The sequence below is a fragment of the Aptenodytes patagonicus genome, chromosome 3 (genome assembly GCF_965638725.1).
Source record: "Aptenodytes patagonicus chromosome 3, bAptPat1.pri.cur, whole genome shotgun sequence".
In the NCBI taxonomy this organism is placed as follows: Eukaryota; Metazoa; Chordata; class Aves; order Sphenisciformes; family Spheniscidae; genus Aptenodytes; species Aptenodytes patagonicus.
Window position 1 is genome coordinate 94,881,763 of NC_134951.1, and position 16,058 is coordinate 94,897,820.

The following is a 16,058-nucleotide window of genomic DNA, read 5'->3' on the forward strand; positions in this document are numbered from 1 at the left end:
CCTAGAAAAACCCAAGAAAATTTGAAACATAAGAACCCTGTAAACAACGTCAAGTTTCACTCCAGTAATTACATGTTAGATGTTTAGGTACTGGCAGAATAAAGCATGTGTGACTATAGATTGACTGGGTCTACAGCAGTCTGTTTGGCATTGTTGGATGGGGTTTGTTACCGTTTTTCTTCTCTAAGTCTTTGACATAAGTTCAAGGTGGAGATTGTGCACGTCTGCTAGTCTGTCGAGGAGCCTCCCTTGCAGCAGGTAAAGTCATGCCAACACAGGCAAGGCACTGGACTACTAGCTCCCTAGCTTCTAGGGAGCTTCAGTGTGGGTCTGTCATCAGTACTGTGGTTGGATGATGACCTATTAAGCAGCAAAGCTTGAATTCTTTATTTAAAAAAAAAAGAAAGCTCTCATACAATACAGGAAATAAATGTACTACACTACTTACAATGGCTTTAAGCCAATTTAACCTGTGCTTGCTATATCAAATAGGGCATTCAGTTTCTGGCAGGAATCACATTGTTAAGAAAACATTACTACAAAACTTTTTCCATGCAACTATGTAATCCTGTACATAGGATGTTTATTAGGGGAGCTTTTCTTCCCCAGAATGTTTCTGGTGTTACATAAATAAGTGTTCTATTTTACATCCCGAGGCAAACAACTTGGTAAGCAAACAACCATATTATTAACTTACCTTATTTACTCATCAATATCTGAACACCAATCCAGCTGACCTACATTTCAGCTGAGACTATACTATGTTACTCTGATCCCTGTGAAGGAGAATTATTTAGGCTTAGGTTTTTATTTGGAGTTTCTCAGGCACGTCATCTTCATTTTTTACCTCCATGCCGCCTTTGTATTAGTGTGTTTTCAAAGTGTTCTTTTCTTGTTTCCTTAATTGTTTCCCCAGAAGCCAGTAACCATCATGTGGACTCATCTCCCTGGATGGTCAACTCTGTAGTTAGTAAACAGAAATTAGAAGCATTTTTCAATGGAAAGGAGACAGATTTACATTTTTCTTACCACAAGGAACAAGTATAAGGTACAGAAGCTACTTCAGATATATATTCTCAATTTTTTTTTTACCATATATATATATATACACACACACATACATAGATATATACCTATTTATATATGTATAAATGCATCAGGTCTGGCAGTTACTTGTCTTTGAAAAACAGTTTTTTGAGCTTTATTTTCCTTCTCCTTTTCTACAGATAGTGACAACGTTAGGTGGGATGTGCAGGTGTTTATATCGGAACATGAGCTTTCTGAAATACAGTAAGCTGAATGGGGGTAAAAGTAAGTTCCACAATTACTAAAATGAATCACAGGTAAAAACATTTCATTCTCCAGAGATTTTATTGTTGCCATTATTTTATTCTCCTAGAACATGAGTGCAGAAAATACAATATCTACCCAGTGAATTACTATAGTAGAGCTCTAAAATAATCTCACCACTGCCTCTGTTTTTAATAAAGGCTCAGAGAAAACAAATCCCAAACCACAATGCTCTATTTTGATGGAGAGAGTTCTGCATATTGTGACCTGTCATCTCTGCAGGCTGCAATCTCTTCTTTTCTGTGCTGCTTGGCTCAGAAGCAACTTTTTGGCTCTTGAAAAGTGATAACCTGGTCCACTTAGTTCTCCACCTGTATTAATGCTACTTATCCTTTACATTAAGAGTGCCTATAATATCTGTATCATTTAATAATACAGTATCATCCTCAAATGTCTAGATAATATTAATGCTAGAGTTGGTAACATTTCTGTAATTCAGATAGCAAAATTTTGTATTTAAGGCTGTTTAGTTAAAAGTCCAGAAAGGAAAGAAACAGGTTCTTTATCAACCAGAGACTATGCAGGGCATCTAGCAGCCCTGCTTCTGAGGGAAAGATAGCAGAGTTAATCTTGGGAACCAGTGCAAGCAGAGCCCTAAGAAAATCTCCTGGGAGTAAGAAAACTGGCATGTTACTGTACCCCTCAAAAACATTTAGAAATGAGGTAACTGTGGTGAGACTTGCACACAACAGAAGTTGTTAGACCTCAAGAGTAATGCCCAAACTTATACTTAAACAAAATATAAGTGTATATTTGCAAAAATAACAAGCAGGCTGATCTACTAAGGTTGCTAAAGCAATGAGTCAGACATGGTTTTGCAGGAGGAACATGCTTCTCAAACATATCATGTCTCACTGCATTTAAAAACCTGCAGCCACTTCCCTGTTGCCATTGTTGTGCTCCATATTTCCAGCTTAACCACTTACTGCATTTTTTTTAAATTTATTTGTCCTGCACCTCCATTCATTGTTCTCTTTCTCACCTACCAACCCACATCCACAGACATGCACAAAGCCTTCAGCAGTTCATAAACTTTCTGCATAAAGCTCTATGGGTAGAAAGCAACCGCATCCCAGTCCCCCAGTAGCAAACATATGAACACATCTTTTAGGGAAAAAAAAAAAAAAAAGGCAACCTCCCCCAACCAGAAAATTGAAGCAAACTAAAATCTCATAATAAAAAGAATTCAATTTGCCATCATTAAAGATTGTCTCTGTTGCTTCATTAAGCATTTTCTCATTTACCAGGAGAGCAAATGGGAAAAGCAAAATGTGGGGTTTTTTCCATCTTTTCTATTTTCTTTCAGATATTTAAACAAGCATGTGATTCAGAAAAAGAATACCAACAGATAGTGTCTTGCAACCTACTTCTAAACAATGGTTTGGATGTCTCCAGAAGTCCTGTTCTCTCACCTTGAAACTCTTAAGATTTCAGCCACAGAAAACCTTTGCCCATACCTAAATTAGTAATAACCATATCAATGCAAACTTCCAGGACTTTGTCAGTCAAAAGTCCTTTGTTTGAAACCTCTGGTAATAATAACAACCACCTTATTTCTACAATTATTTTAAGCAGCTTGTAAGAAGGTGGCGGAGTTGGATGCCACACAGCTGTACAGCAGTCTTAGCTGAAGCCCAGCACAGCACAATTCTAAACCTAGAGTACGACAGCAACTCTTTAACGCTGCACAAGGGGGACCAGTGTAGTTACTTTAGGATGTAACAGGGCCATCATCATTACATATGCACAACCAGCCTCGCCAAGCATCGGCATTCTCACATTAGGGAAGCCATCGTGCCAGATCCCTGTGCACACTGGCTGGGAACGGTCCTGCGCGATGCAAGTCCCAGCCTCCATCCTGGCTATAGCTACAGATCAGGCTGTCCTGAAACCTTGCAAATGGTTGCTGGCACCATACTGTGGCAATGGTTCAAGAGGAAACGGAGGTGACGTGGCAGATCAAAAACTACTAGCCAACAGCAGGATTGCTGGAAAGGACTAGGACCCATCCTCACAACTACCAAGTTGTCACTGTGCAAATCTCAACTGGATTTTGAGGCAGTTTCAACCAGTGAAACTTGGTGAGACATACGAAATTCACAGGGGCTGGCCTCCGGCTCAGCAGCAGTCACAAGAGAAATCATGCGACCATCTGGCTGGCTGAATTTTGTCATAGCATGTGGGATTCTGGATAAGTCCCAGAACATTACAAAAGCCCCAAACGAGGGGGAAAAAAAATTCTTCCAGATTCAATTCAACACATCTCCCATCTGCCTCATGGTCACTAAAGGCAACAGACCGTGCAGGCAGGTCACACGCACCAAAACACCTGCTGTTGTATAGCTCCCTGGGAGGCTTTAAACATTAGCAACATGAAGGGTCTAAAAGAGAGCACCTGATCCATATGACAGAACAGGGAAGACAAGGGTGGAAATTACATGTAAGTGATGATTTAGCTGGATACAGATTTCACTCTAGTTAAAAAAAAAAAACCACCACCACTACAAATATACGCTCAGTCACAAAGAATTGCCATTGATGACAGCAAATGGAGACTGAAGTAGAGGTACTCCAAAGAACAAAATATCCTTTTGTATCTGCACTGCCTACCGATGTGTTAAACCTCCTTCCGTTCTTTTCTAGCTGTTTCTCCAAGGAAATCATTCATGTTGGAAAACAAATAGCCAGATGAACAAATGACACACAGCAGGGAACTGAACATCAATAACCTGTATCAAAGGAGAAGCCAAGCCATTTAAACAAAGAATAGGAGAACAACAGTACATGGCTCCTGATAAACAACTGTGTAGTTCAGGAAAGATGGTTCTGTCTTGAGCTCTCAAGACTCTGTACTGCTAGCAGAAATCAATGAAGGATAGTGCTGAAATTTCAAGATTGCATATAGAGAACTGCAGTAGAATGCTAAATTCAATGTGTGCCTACTGCAAGACATGGATTAGTCATCTGAATAAAAATAACACAGTTAAAATGCTTCTTGTGACACTGCTGTCTTCCTGAAAATGTTAGTATGACTTGCATAAGTGTATTTTTAATTGCTACTTGAAATACACTTTTGCTTTTACTTGCAAATGCATTTTCAGGCACAGAAACCAACAGCAAGTGATTTTCCATTGCCAAGTGTGCCCTCAAAGACAGCTGTCCAGTCAGTGTCACTAAGGACAAATCATAACTGTAAATTCATCCAGTTTTCATTTTCCCCTGATAGTTCATTTTCCACATTTCAACACACTGACCTCCTATGCATCACAGCTCCACTGAGGCAACAGAACAGTACTCTGTGCCCTAGCGTTCATCACAGGCTGCAATTAAGCGTCCTGCTGGTCAGAATCTGGGATCCCACAGCAAAGCGTGCTTGATCTGTCATACAGAAATTCTCTATTCATTCCCAAATACTACATCCTGTGACTGATGCAAAGTTTCCATGCAGATTAAATTGCCAGCAGTGTTTACCTCAACCTTTGCCTTCTTTTTATCAGACTGAAATTGTTCCATAAGCCCTCTGGAAAAAATGCCACTATTTACATTTTTCCTAAATTTAAGTATTTCCGTAGTTGAACAGTTTTTGCCTTAATGGCTGTCATGGTTTAACCCCAGCTGGCAACTAAGCACCACACAACCGCTCACTCACTCCTCCCCGGTGGGATGGGGGAGAGAATTGGAAAGGTAAAAGTGAGAAAACTCGTGGGTTGAGATAAAGGCAGTTGAATAGGGAAAGCAAAAGCCGCACACACAAGAAAAGCAAAACAAGGAATTCATTCACTACTTCCCATGGGCAGGCAGGTGTTCAGCCATCTCCAGGAAAGCAGGGCTCCATCACTCGTAACGGTTACTTGGGAAGACAAAACGCCATCACTCTGAATGTCCCCCCCTTCCTCCTTCTTCCCCCAGCTTTATATGCTGAGCATGATGTCATATGGTGTGGAATGTCCCTTTGGTCAGTTGGGGTCAGCTGTCCCGGCTGTGTCCCCTCCCAACTTCTCGTGCACCCCCAGCCTACTCACTGGTGGGGTGGTGTGAGAAGCAGAAAAGGCCTTGACTCTGTGTAAGCACTGCTCAGCAGTAACGAAAACATCCCTGTGTTATCAATCAACACTGTTTTCAGCACAAATCCAAAACACAGCCCCATACTAGCTACTGTGAAGAAAATTAACTCTACCCCAGCCAAAACCAGCACAATGGCCTTTGGGTTTTAGTTGGGTTAGCATACGTAAAGAAAATATTTCAGAGTTCTTATTCAGCATCATCTTCTCATCTTAGTTTAGGCCTTTGTGTATTACTTGTTATTTATATGACATCTAAGGAAAAAGACAACTCTGTATGAAGCTGAAGGAAATGTTTCAAGTGTCATTTTAATGCATGTATCAGAAAAGATGATTTGCTCTTTGCTTTCTTGTTAAAATACTATTTCGCCATTCATGTGATCATTGTGTATACTAAGTCCTCTGCCCAAAGTCAGCTGTATCATAGAATCATAGAAATGCTGACGAGGAGGTACAGCTGGAGGTGATCACCCTTTAGCCTGCTCTTCCCCAAACTACACATCTAGCTCCCTCAACAACTGTGACTACTCATGGAATACGTGATCTAAGTCCCCTACCATCACAATAGTTTAGACTCTGTGCTTTAAGCTAATCGCTTTCTCCCTTTTGTCTCTAGTTCCAGTTATATAGTGATGTTACCATGGATACCCTGCGTTTATAGCTTACTTCAGTTACAAAACGTAATTTGTACATTTTAATTTACTGAAAACCAAAACCATTTTGCAATAGGTGAAGAAAATAAGGAGGAAAACTGAGCATAGGTCATGTTTCACTTTAAAAAGGACAGCCATTTCCAGTTTCTCTCATACTTGCAGTAAAACCATTCATCATCATAAACTCATTTTGTCTAAAAGCAGAGGTAATATATTTTTCCATGTAAATCACTTCATTGCCATGACAGAATGATGTCAGAGAATCTAAATAGGTGATCTAATAAATTTTCCTTTTGGAACATTGTTTAGCATTAAAGGTTACCAGGGGGGCAGGGCATGATGGATGTCAGCTGCTGGTAAGAAAAATTTGGGTTTAATTTTCATAAAATAGACCTAAATACTATATTGACACAGACACACTTTTACAGACTGAGAAAATATACACATAACTTAATACTGGAGCAGTAAGAACCCAAGACCTTTCTAGAATGAAAATCCAGCTCCAGCTAATAGTAAGATTTTCTGAAATTTGTAAAAGACGATTAAAATAAAAGTTAACTTTGCAAATTGTGTAATTTCATTCCTCTTTTTAAGGACAATTTTTGAGTAATAATTCAGCGCTTCATGTTCACCATTTGTACATATACATATAGTTGAACACACCAATTCTTTTAACTGAAATTAGCTTTGCATCTAATTTGGCTATGTGCATAAGAATTCTCAAACAATGAAACAGCAGTACAGGAGAGGAAAAGAATTTTATTTCTCCCCCCAAAAGCAACCAACCTTGCCTGAATTGCAGTCTATACCTTAATCAAAAGGCAACTATTTACTGAAATGCTACAGCAGCATGGTAGAACAAATACACACACACACACACCCCACCCGCCCCCCCACCATCATGGAAAATGGAAGGACTGTGACAAAACCTAGAAGTCAAAGCTGTTACTCCCTGTTTCTTTGTATAAGACCTCTCAAAGTCAAGCTTTGGAAGAAATTACTGACTTTGGTTTGATTCAAACCATTTTTTTTTTCTATTTGCTCTTTTATTCCTTTGGGGAAAATCAATGAAAAACAAACTGGGGAAAACAGATCAAAAACTATGTTTCACGTAGCTTTAATCCCTACTCCTTACTGCAGCAGTGGGTATACTCAGTAACCACAGCCCTGCTGCGTATGGCATAGCAATTCTCTTTCCACACAGTTGATCTAATCAGAGGTGTGCTACAGCCACACAGACCAGCTGCAATGAAAGCAGCAAGTCCCCTTTGAAACAGCTATTTCAGATATATATTATATACAGATAAAACGGAAAGCTGGGTATCCCCTCAGCATTTTTCCAGCTCTTAAAATGGGTTTCACAGCCTCTAATGAGCACCATGGTTGCAGGGTTGTAGCTCTATCAGCTTCCCGATCAGCTCCTTTAAAGCCAGCTTTTTGCACATAAGACTTTTACATCTTCACTTACAAATTCGACACCCCAAAGAAACAAATACCATCTTGCAGAACACCTGGTCTGGGCAAAAGAGAACTAACACTTAAAAATATGGATTGGTTCATTATTTGTTTCTTTTCATGTTCAAATTATACTTCAATACCTGACTCCAAAGGAGAAGCAATTTTGTCAGGGCAGTTTATATCTGTAAAACAGTTAAGCAGGTTTGATATTTAACACAAACGTTTTAATCATCCATTTCATCCTGAAGCACAGTACACAGCTGTGTGAGATGGCATGACTTGATCTAACATCACCACTGCGGGAATGGGGATGGTCCCCTTTTTCTCACTTCAGAGCTGCACTCCTACAGCTGAGCTGCCAGATGAGCTCCGGTGCTCATCTGACCACTGCCATCACTGTGACAGTGTGATTCCCAACCTGACAAAAAGCTGCCTGTACAAAGAGGAACCTGTCAGGAACTGGGTCCTGCCAAGGGAAGGGTCTCCTGGGTGTCAGAGCAACCTCCAAGCAAGGGGCAGGACAGTGTGGATGCAAGCACAGCAGGAGGACAGGGTGGTGAGACCTCCCATTTTCAGAGGCAGTGGGCTGTTTGGCCAGCTCAGCTGCTCATGCAAGTGCAGCCTCAGCTCTTCTACCTTGCTAATTTTCAAACTTACCCTGTAACTGTCAGTTTCCTTCTCTGGGAAAAAAAAAATAATAATAAAAAAAAAATCTATTTATAGATTTTAATAGATCCTTAAAGTAATTTGATTCATTGCAACAGGCCAGTTTCTTGGTGAATTCAACCTAATCCTTTCACCAGTGATGTTTATTCAGCTTGATTAGCTCACCAACTTTAAATTCCTCTAGATGTGCTCTGAAATATATTTTTGGAGTAAGACATATCATTAACATGCCCTTGCACCAGAAAAACCTTAGTACATAGTACAGAAAAAAAAATACCAATGCATCCACCACCAGTAAAGCATCCTCCTGAATACACACAGAAAACAAACAGAAATCTTTCTTTTTCCGTAAGTCTGCATACTGTCTGGTAACCCTTCTGCCTCTCACATGACGCTTCAAAATAAAAACTACCTCAGGGACAATAAATCTTTTTTCCCCCCCTCCTTCTGTTCTTATCCTTCATAAAAAGAGAGATTGTATTTCTGTACTTCTATCTGTGTGTGAGCCCACTGATCATGTCAGAAAAGCAAAATCAAACAAAATAATTCTGCTTTGTTCTGACAGGGATGACATGGTCTCTTTCCTTCTGATGAGCTTCGGTAAGCATTAATTTGTCAATACTGATATGGGAGAAGGGAAAGGAAATAGATTCATGTGCAATATCAAGTGCTCTGGATTATCTATAGCTGCATATTGGTTCAATGGCATCTTGGAGGATGCCACCTTAAATGAGAACAACCCTGGCAGCAATCAGTCAGGATCTGGGTGGTATAACTTCCCAAAACGGAATCTTTACTGCTGACTCTCAAGAGACGCAACACAGAATCAGATCCAAAAAACCAAGTATGAATTCCTCTCACTAAAACATTTTAAACTCAAACACTGTGTTCTTGAGTGCTGTTTCCCTGTGTGACTCCCTTTATCAAGTCATAGGTTTTTCCCTTCACTTACCTCGTTCTCACTGCAAAAACTATCATCAACTTTTCCAATGTTTGCATTGTTCTTTCCCTTCTCTCCTTGCTCATGCAAAGCTTGACTTCTTTCTTTAAAAAATGGTCTCTTCTGGCAATGTGAGGCCCTTCGCTCCAGACTATTTAAGTAGTGTTTAGTACTTACCTCATACTTCGATGCCCAATTCTCTTAACTCCTGTAGTATTTCCTAGGTTAACAGTAGAACTGTCACCATTTTTTCCTAAAATGGCACCCTAAGTAATTGTGTCCCATCTAAATTATTTTTCAAGCTCTTCACCTTTCTGCCCCTTTTAAGAAGAAAATATAAAATGGAATTCAGTAATTGAAACAATGATGCACTTGAGCAATATGTTAATGTAATGTTTAAATGATAATGACAATAGTAACACAAATGAAAAGGGAAATGTACGCACACGTTCTCCATATTGCATTCAATTTAGGAACAGAGTGCAGCTGACAACCTTGTATTTACTTTAAGAAGACTGAATATTCATACTTTTGTACTCCTTGATGTTGATAAAGGTAGTATGTTTTTTAAATTCATACTGGGGCCCATTATCATCTAAAGCCATGCTAAAAGCTGACAAATTAAACCTGCCAGCTATGGATATATTAAATTCCCTCTAATTCCCTCAACATGCAGAAAGCAGTTACTTTTTTTTTTTTTAAAACCTCACAGTACTTTTGTGTGCGTATGTGTCTCCCTCTAGTAATTTTCTGCCAGGTGCACTGCAGCGAGCCAAAGAATAGCATTAACCAATTTGCAAAACTGTTGTACGCAGCATTTGCTGAAGTAAAATTTGTCTTTCTTCTGTTTTTGACATCCCAGTGACTGCACTGCAGAACCGCTCTAACCACTGCACTTACAGGTGACAACTTGCTGATATCTTATTTAAATTCTGCAAGGGCACCATCTGCCCTGTATTTGAGCTACAAGGCTGAAATGCTCTTTATTCCAAGACAACCAAGAGGTCTTTTGGAGAAAAGGATGTAAATTGTGTGTGGGAGGAAAGAACATGGACTAGGTTTCATTTGCTTGGAAAATTCTATTGCACTCCAAAAAAACAAAGCAGACTTCAAAATAGCCTTGGTCAACCACTCAACCCCTTGTCCAGATGCTTAACCTCTACCAGCAATGCTGCCACAACTTACCAGGAGGTTCTTCCAAAACATGACTCTCAGCATAAAATGCTACCATTAATACATTATTGTTACTGACAAGGAAAATAATTTTCAGACCTCTTAAATGTCCACCCGCTCCCCTTATTTATCACCTCCTGAACAAGATACTAGAGCTCTTAATATACATACATGTATGTAAATTGGTACAGCTTGATCCCTCACTCAGCTAGCAACAACCATTTCCATTGCCTATTTACCCTTTCCTCCACAAACACATTCATGCTATCTTTCACACTGCATTATGGGCAAACTAAAAAAAAACCCCTTCAGGCTTGTCTGCAATGCCACTTCTCGACTCTCTTTTTCTCATTCTTTTTCAGTATCTACCATGACAGCTCCTGCAACGTACTGATTGTATATACATGGAGGGTCTGCAGCAATTTCCATTATTTATGTAGCATTCAGATCTTTTCATTAAAAAGATAAAATCAGGTAAGATGCAGCTGTTCACACAGCTGGCTTATGAAAACATTATTTTCTCTGCCTTTCACTACATTAGCTCCCCACAGCATCTCCAAGTACATCTTATAACAACTCTATCTTCCTATCTTAAACACTGAAAGAGTTCTTGTCAGAGCCTCTAGTGCACTAATAGGCCTTAACAGCCCTGACCAGCTTCACCTGGGGACTCCGCACACACCTCTGCCCATGGGCCTAGGAGCTCTATTTAAGCCCAGCCATGGACCCTGTTGATCCCAACCCCTGGGCTGGCTTGATGTCGGACCTGCCTCGTCACTGTGAGTTTGTGTGATGATCTGGACTCCGTTGAACCTGACCACACCCTATGGGTCTGCCCTGCCAGCTGTGTGCCCCCCCCGGCCTCAGCTCCCTGGCCTTAAGGAGGAGCCAGCACTGACTGTGCCCTGCCAGTCCTGTAGCAAGGACTGTTATCTAATTCTTCTACTGTGATTAAGATTTCTAGGCCCTATTTTAATATGGTTCATTAAAAATAAGAAAATTACTTCCCAGGCAATGAGTAAGCAAAGCAGTTCCATTGCAGTACTGAATTTAGACTACCGTTTCTCTGGAAACTGACAAATCTCTTATGTTGAGTTTGCATAGTGACTGGCACAGCAGGGTCTGTGAGAGGCACTACCCTAATATGAGCAAACAACAACGCAACTTTGGAAATTCAAAAAGAAAGGACCTCATCCTTCATTTATGTGAGCTTGAAAACTATTACTGAAATGTTGTCTATTCAAAAAACTATATCTACAAATAGGAAAAATTGCAAGTGCTCCATTATGTGAGCACTATTTGTAAGCAAAGCTCTAGCTGGTGGCACTGAACTGCACTGTCAACGTCAGAGAAAAAACTGTCACTGTTTTCTTACATTTGGTGAATGCAGATGAATCACTTTTAAGAGAAGTCATTCTTGGTTTTATTTCATCCTGTGGCTTCATCCAAGCTACTCACAGCTTGAAGATTATCCTGTGCTGAACTTGCCAAGTTTCTCACATTCGAAATCTGCCAGCTGCCAGAATTATATGTAAAACCAATGCCTCACACCACACAGCAATATTTATCAACAAGACACCTCTTTCACTTTTCAACTAGTCATTTGAATAATAGGTATGAGGTCCACTTAAAAAAACTGTAAGAAAATTTAAAGGTAGGTAGTCCACCTGAGAAATCTGTAAAATTTTCCAAGGGCAGATATCTGACTACAGTAGCACTGAAGCATGTGCTGCAAAAATATTGCAGACTGCTGCTGCATTAGCACACAAAGCAGTAAGCTTTAGCATTGGCTTTATTTAAATTTCAATTATATTTTACTTCATCTTCTTCAAAAAGTCACATATTACAGAAGCTGTGAATTCACTCATGCCTAGGGAAATTATGAAGACTGTAGAAGTACTAGGAGATCATTATTTCTGGGAACTGATCCTTTTTCTGTGTCTCGGACTACTATTCCATCTTGAATTGTATTCAAACACATACATGAGCAAGGAATCTATCTCACTTTTAGTTCTGGTGTATAGATAAACATCATTAGGATGAAAAAAATCAGAACAAGGATAGCTGTTCTTTTTTAAAAAGAACCAACAAGACAGATAGCTAACTCATCTTCTAGTCATACTCAGCAAACAATTTTTCTATGAATCTTCAAGAGCTTGGAGATTTCCACAGTATATCCTTTTCAGCAGTTACTTTTGGCCATGGCTGCTGCTTTTTGCTGTATGAAGGACAAGGAGAAAAGCTTGGCTGGCCCCAAGCTCTTGGTGGGTTCCTCCAGAAGAGAAGTTCTGAATGTCACCTACAATCATTCTTGCCATGAAAGCTGAATTTCACATTCTCTTGGGTTAAAATGTGAAACCAGCTACAAACTGATTTAGAAGTCCTGCAAATTATGCAAATGAATAAACTAGTAGTAACATCTTATTTATGTTTACTAATTTGCTTTAGGATTCTTTACAGAAAAGCAACAAGACAGAATGTTTTATACTTGACTTCCACTATCAGCATAGCTCTGATGCCCGAGAGAAGTTTTGTAAAGAAATGTTCAAAGGAAACTCCTTTAAACTGGTTATTTCTGATTGGCTTTAATCTGTTACCACTGCTGCAAATTATTAGTGGTTTTGTTTTGTTTTAATTAAAGTATGATTTGAAAATAACTTTAGCTTCAAAAAAAGAAAATTCTGGCCTCAAACACTCATCCAGAGACTGAAGTCCTACCCTCCCTGTCAGCATTTTTAAAATTGTAACTTAGAATTGCGACCTCTTACATAGTGAGGAACAGAAATCCCTTCCTTAAAGAAACTGTGTTCCAGAAATTCACAGCTGTTTTCCTGGGTCCAGACAAAGCATTAAATGTAAAAAGGAAGTAGCCAGTGTTGCTGCAGCTAGGAACCACCATGAAGGTGCCCCTGTAGCAGGAGCAACTTTCAATTTCATTGAAATATACAGAACCTAATGGCAACATTCAGCTGTTCTTTGCAAGGGCAGGTGCGGTGAGGGTATTTTATGGGACTATTTCATTATTTCCCTTTTTTTTTTTTTTAGTTTAAGTCATAAATTTTACAAGTCCATGGATGATACTACATATCTTACTCATAAACCCCTGTTAGGCCCTGCTACCAATCAAAGGTATTTCAGTAAGATTATATATTGCATCCCAAGAGAAATTAAGAAGACACCAAAAGAAAATCATTGTCAACTTTGCAATCCAAGGATTTTGGCAGATCTGACTCAACAGAGAAAATGTAAAGCCTTTCCCCCTTCATCTCTCCCTCTTGCACTCCTTTTTAGCTAGTATTTTTTTTAGAAATTTTTTTTCAAGACTGTGCTAGTAACCTGAAGCAAAGCAACACATCCTCCATGTTAGAAAGTCTGGAACACATTGACAACAACTAGCACTACAATGACAGACACAGAAAAACTTTAGAAAGAAAATCACTGTACATCAGAATCTAATCTTCCCCTTAGAATCATAGAATAGTTTGGGTTGGAAGGGACCTCTAAAGGTCATCTAGTCCAACCCCCCTGCCGTGGGCAGGGACATCTTCAACCAGATCAGGCTGCTCAGAGCCCCGTCCAACCTGACCTTGAATGTTTCCAGGGATGGGGCATCCACCACCTCTCTGGGCAACCTGTGCCAGTGTTTCACCACCCTCAGCGTAAAAAATTTCTTCCTTGTATCTAGTCTATATGTACCCCCGTTAGTTTAAAGCCATTCCCCCTTGTCCTGTCACAACAGGCCCTGCTAAAAAGTTTGCCGCCATCTTTTTTATAAGCCCCCTTTAAGTACTGATAGGCTGCAATAAGGTCTCCCCGAAGCCTTCTCTTCTCTAGGCTGAACAACCCCAACTCTCTCAGCCTTTCTTCACAGGAGAGGTGTTCCATCCCCCTGATCATTTTTGTGACCCTCCTCTGGACCCGTTCCAACAGGCCCATGTCTTTCTTATGCTGAGGGCTCCAGAGCTGGACGCAGTACTCCCGGTGGGGTCTCACCAGAGCAGAGTAGAGGGGCAGAATCACCTCCCTCCACCTGCTGGCCATGCTTCTTTTGATGCAGCCCAGGATACGGTTGGCCTTCTGGGCTGCAAGTGCACATTGTCGGCTCATGTCCAGCTTTTCATCCACCAGTACCCCCAAGTCCTTCTTGGAAGGGCTGCTCTCAATCCCTCCATCCCCCAGCCTGTATTGATATTGGGGGTTGCCCCGACCCAGGTGCAGGGCCTTGCACTTGGCCTTGTTGAACCTCAAGAGGTTCACACAAGCCCACTTCTTGAGCTTGTCCAGGTCCCTCTGGATGGCATCCCGTCCCTCAGGTGTATCGACCGTACCACTCAGCTTGGTGTCATCTGCAAACTTGCTGAGGGTGCACTCGATCCCACTATGTCATTGATGAAGATATTAAACAGTACCGGTCCCAATACGGACCCCTGCGGGACGCCACTCGTCACCAATTTCCATCTGGACATTGAGCCGTTGACCACTACCCTCTGGATGCGACCATCTAACCAATTCCTCACCCACTGGACAGTCCACCTATCAAATCCATACCTCTCCAGTTTAGAGGGAAGGATTGTGTCAAAGGCCTTACAGAGGTCCAAATAGACAACATCTGTAGCCCTTCCCATGTCCACTGATGTAGTCAGTCCATCATAGAAGGCCACTAGGTTGGTCAGGCAGGACTTGCCCTTGGTGAAGCCATGCTGGCTGTCTCGAATTACCTCCCTGTCCTCCATGTGCCTTAGCATAGCTTCCAGGAGGATCTGTTCCATGATCTTCCCAGGCACAGAGGTGAGACTGACTGGCCTGTAGTTCCCCAGGTCTTCCTTTTTTCCCCTTTTAAAAATGGGGATTACGTTTCCCCTTTTCCAGTCAGTGGGAACTTCACCGGACTGCCATGACTTCTCAAATACGATGGATAGTGGCTTAGCAACTTCATCCACCAGTTCCTTCAGGACCCACGGATGGATCTCATTGGGCTCCATGGACTTGTGCACCTTCAGGTGCCTTAGATGGTCTCGAACCTGATCTTCTCCCACAGTGGGCAGCTCTTCATTCTCCCAGTCCTCGCCTTTGCCTTCTGCAGCTTGGGCGGTGAGGCTCGAGCACTTGCCAGTGAAGACTGAGGCAAAAAAGTCATTGAGTACCTCCGCCTTCTCCGTATCCCGGGTAACCAGGTCTCCCATTTCATTCCGGAGAGGGCCCATGTTTTCCCTTGTCTTCCTTTTATCCCCAATGTACCTATAGAATCTTTTCTTGTTGCCCTTAAATCTGGCCAGGGCCGTCAATTCTCTCAGGGCTTTAGCTTTCCTAACCTGATCCCTGGCTGCTCGGACAACTTCTCTGTATTCCTCCCAGGCTACCTGTCCTTGCTTCCACCCTCTGTAGGCTTCCTTTTTGTGTTGGAGTTTGTCCAGGAGCTCCTTGTTCATCCACGCAGGCCTCCTGGCGTTTTTGCCTGACTTCCTCTTTGTTGGGATGCATCGCTCCTGAGCTTGGAGGAGGTGATCCTTGAATATTACCCAGCTTTCTTGGGCCCCTCTTCCCTCCAGGGCTTTGTCCCACGGCACTGTACCAAGCAGATCCCTGAAGAGGCCAAAGTCTGCTCTCCTGAAGTCCAGGGTAGCGAGCTTGCTGTGCGCCCTTCTCGGTGCCCTAAGGATCTTGAACTCCACCATTTCATGGTCACTGCAGCACAGGCTGCCCTTGAGCTTCACATTCCCCACCAGCCCCTCCTTGCTGGTGAGAACAAGGTTCAGC

The 16,058-nt window shown here is 41.4% G+C and overlaps 1 long non-coding RNA gene across 2 annotated transcripts in view; it reads right to left on the reverse strand.

Annotated features, from left to right (window-relative positions):
- Positions 1-16,058, reverse strand: part of LOC143158395 (uncharacterized) — a 43,074-nt gene that overhangs the window by 13,966 nt on the left and 13,050 nt on the right. Inside the window, exon 3 of one of the 2 annotated variants that reach the window (XR_012994985.1) lies at positions 698-961. This is a non-coding gene — a long non-coding RNA (uncharacterized LOC143158395). Of the gene's footprint in view, positions 1-441; positions 962-16,058 lie in introns of those variants that run through there. The other variant, XR_012994984.1, reaches the window with a different exon arrangement.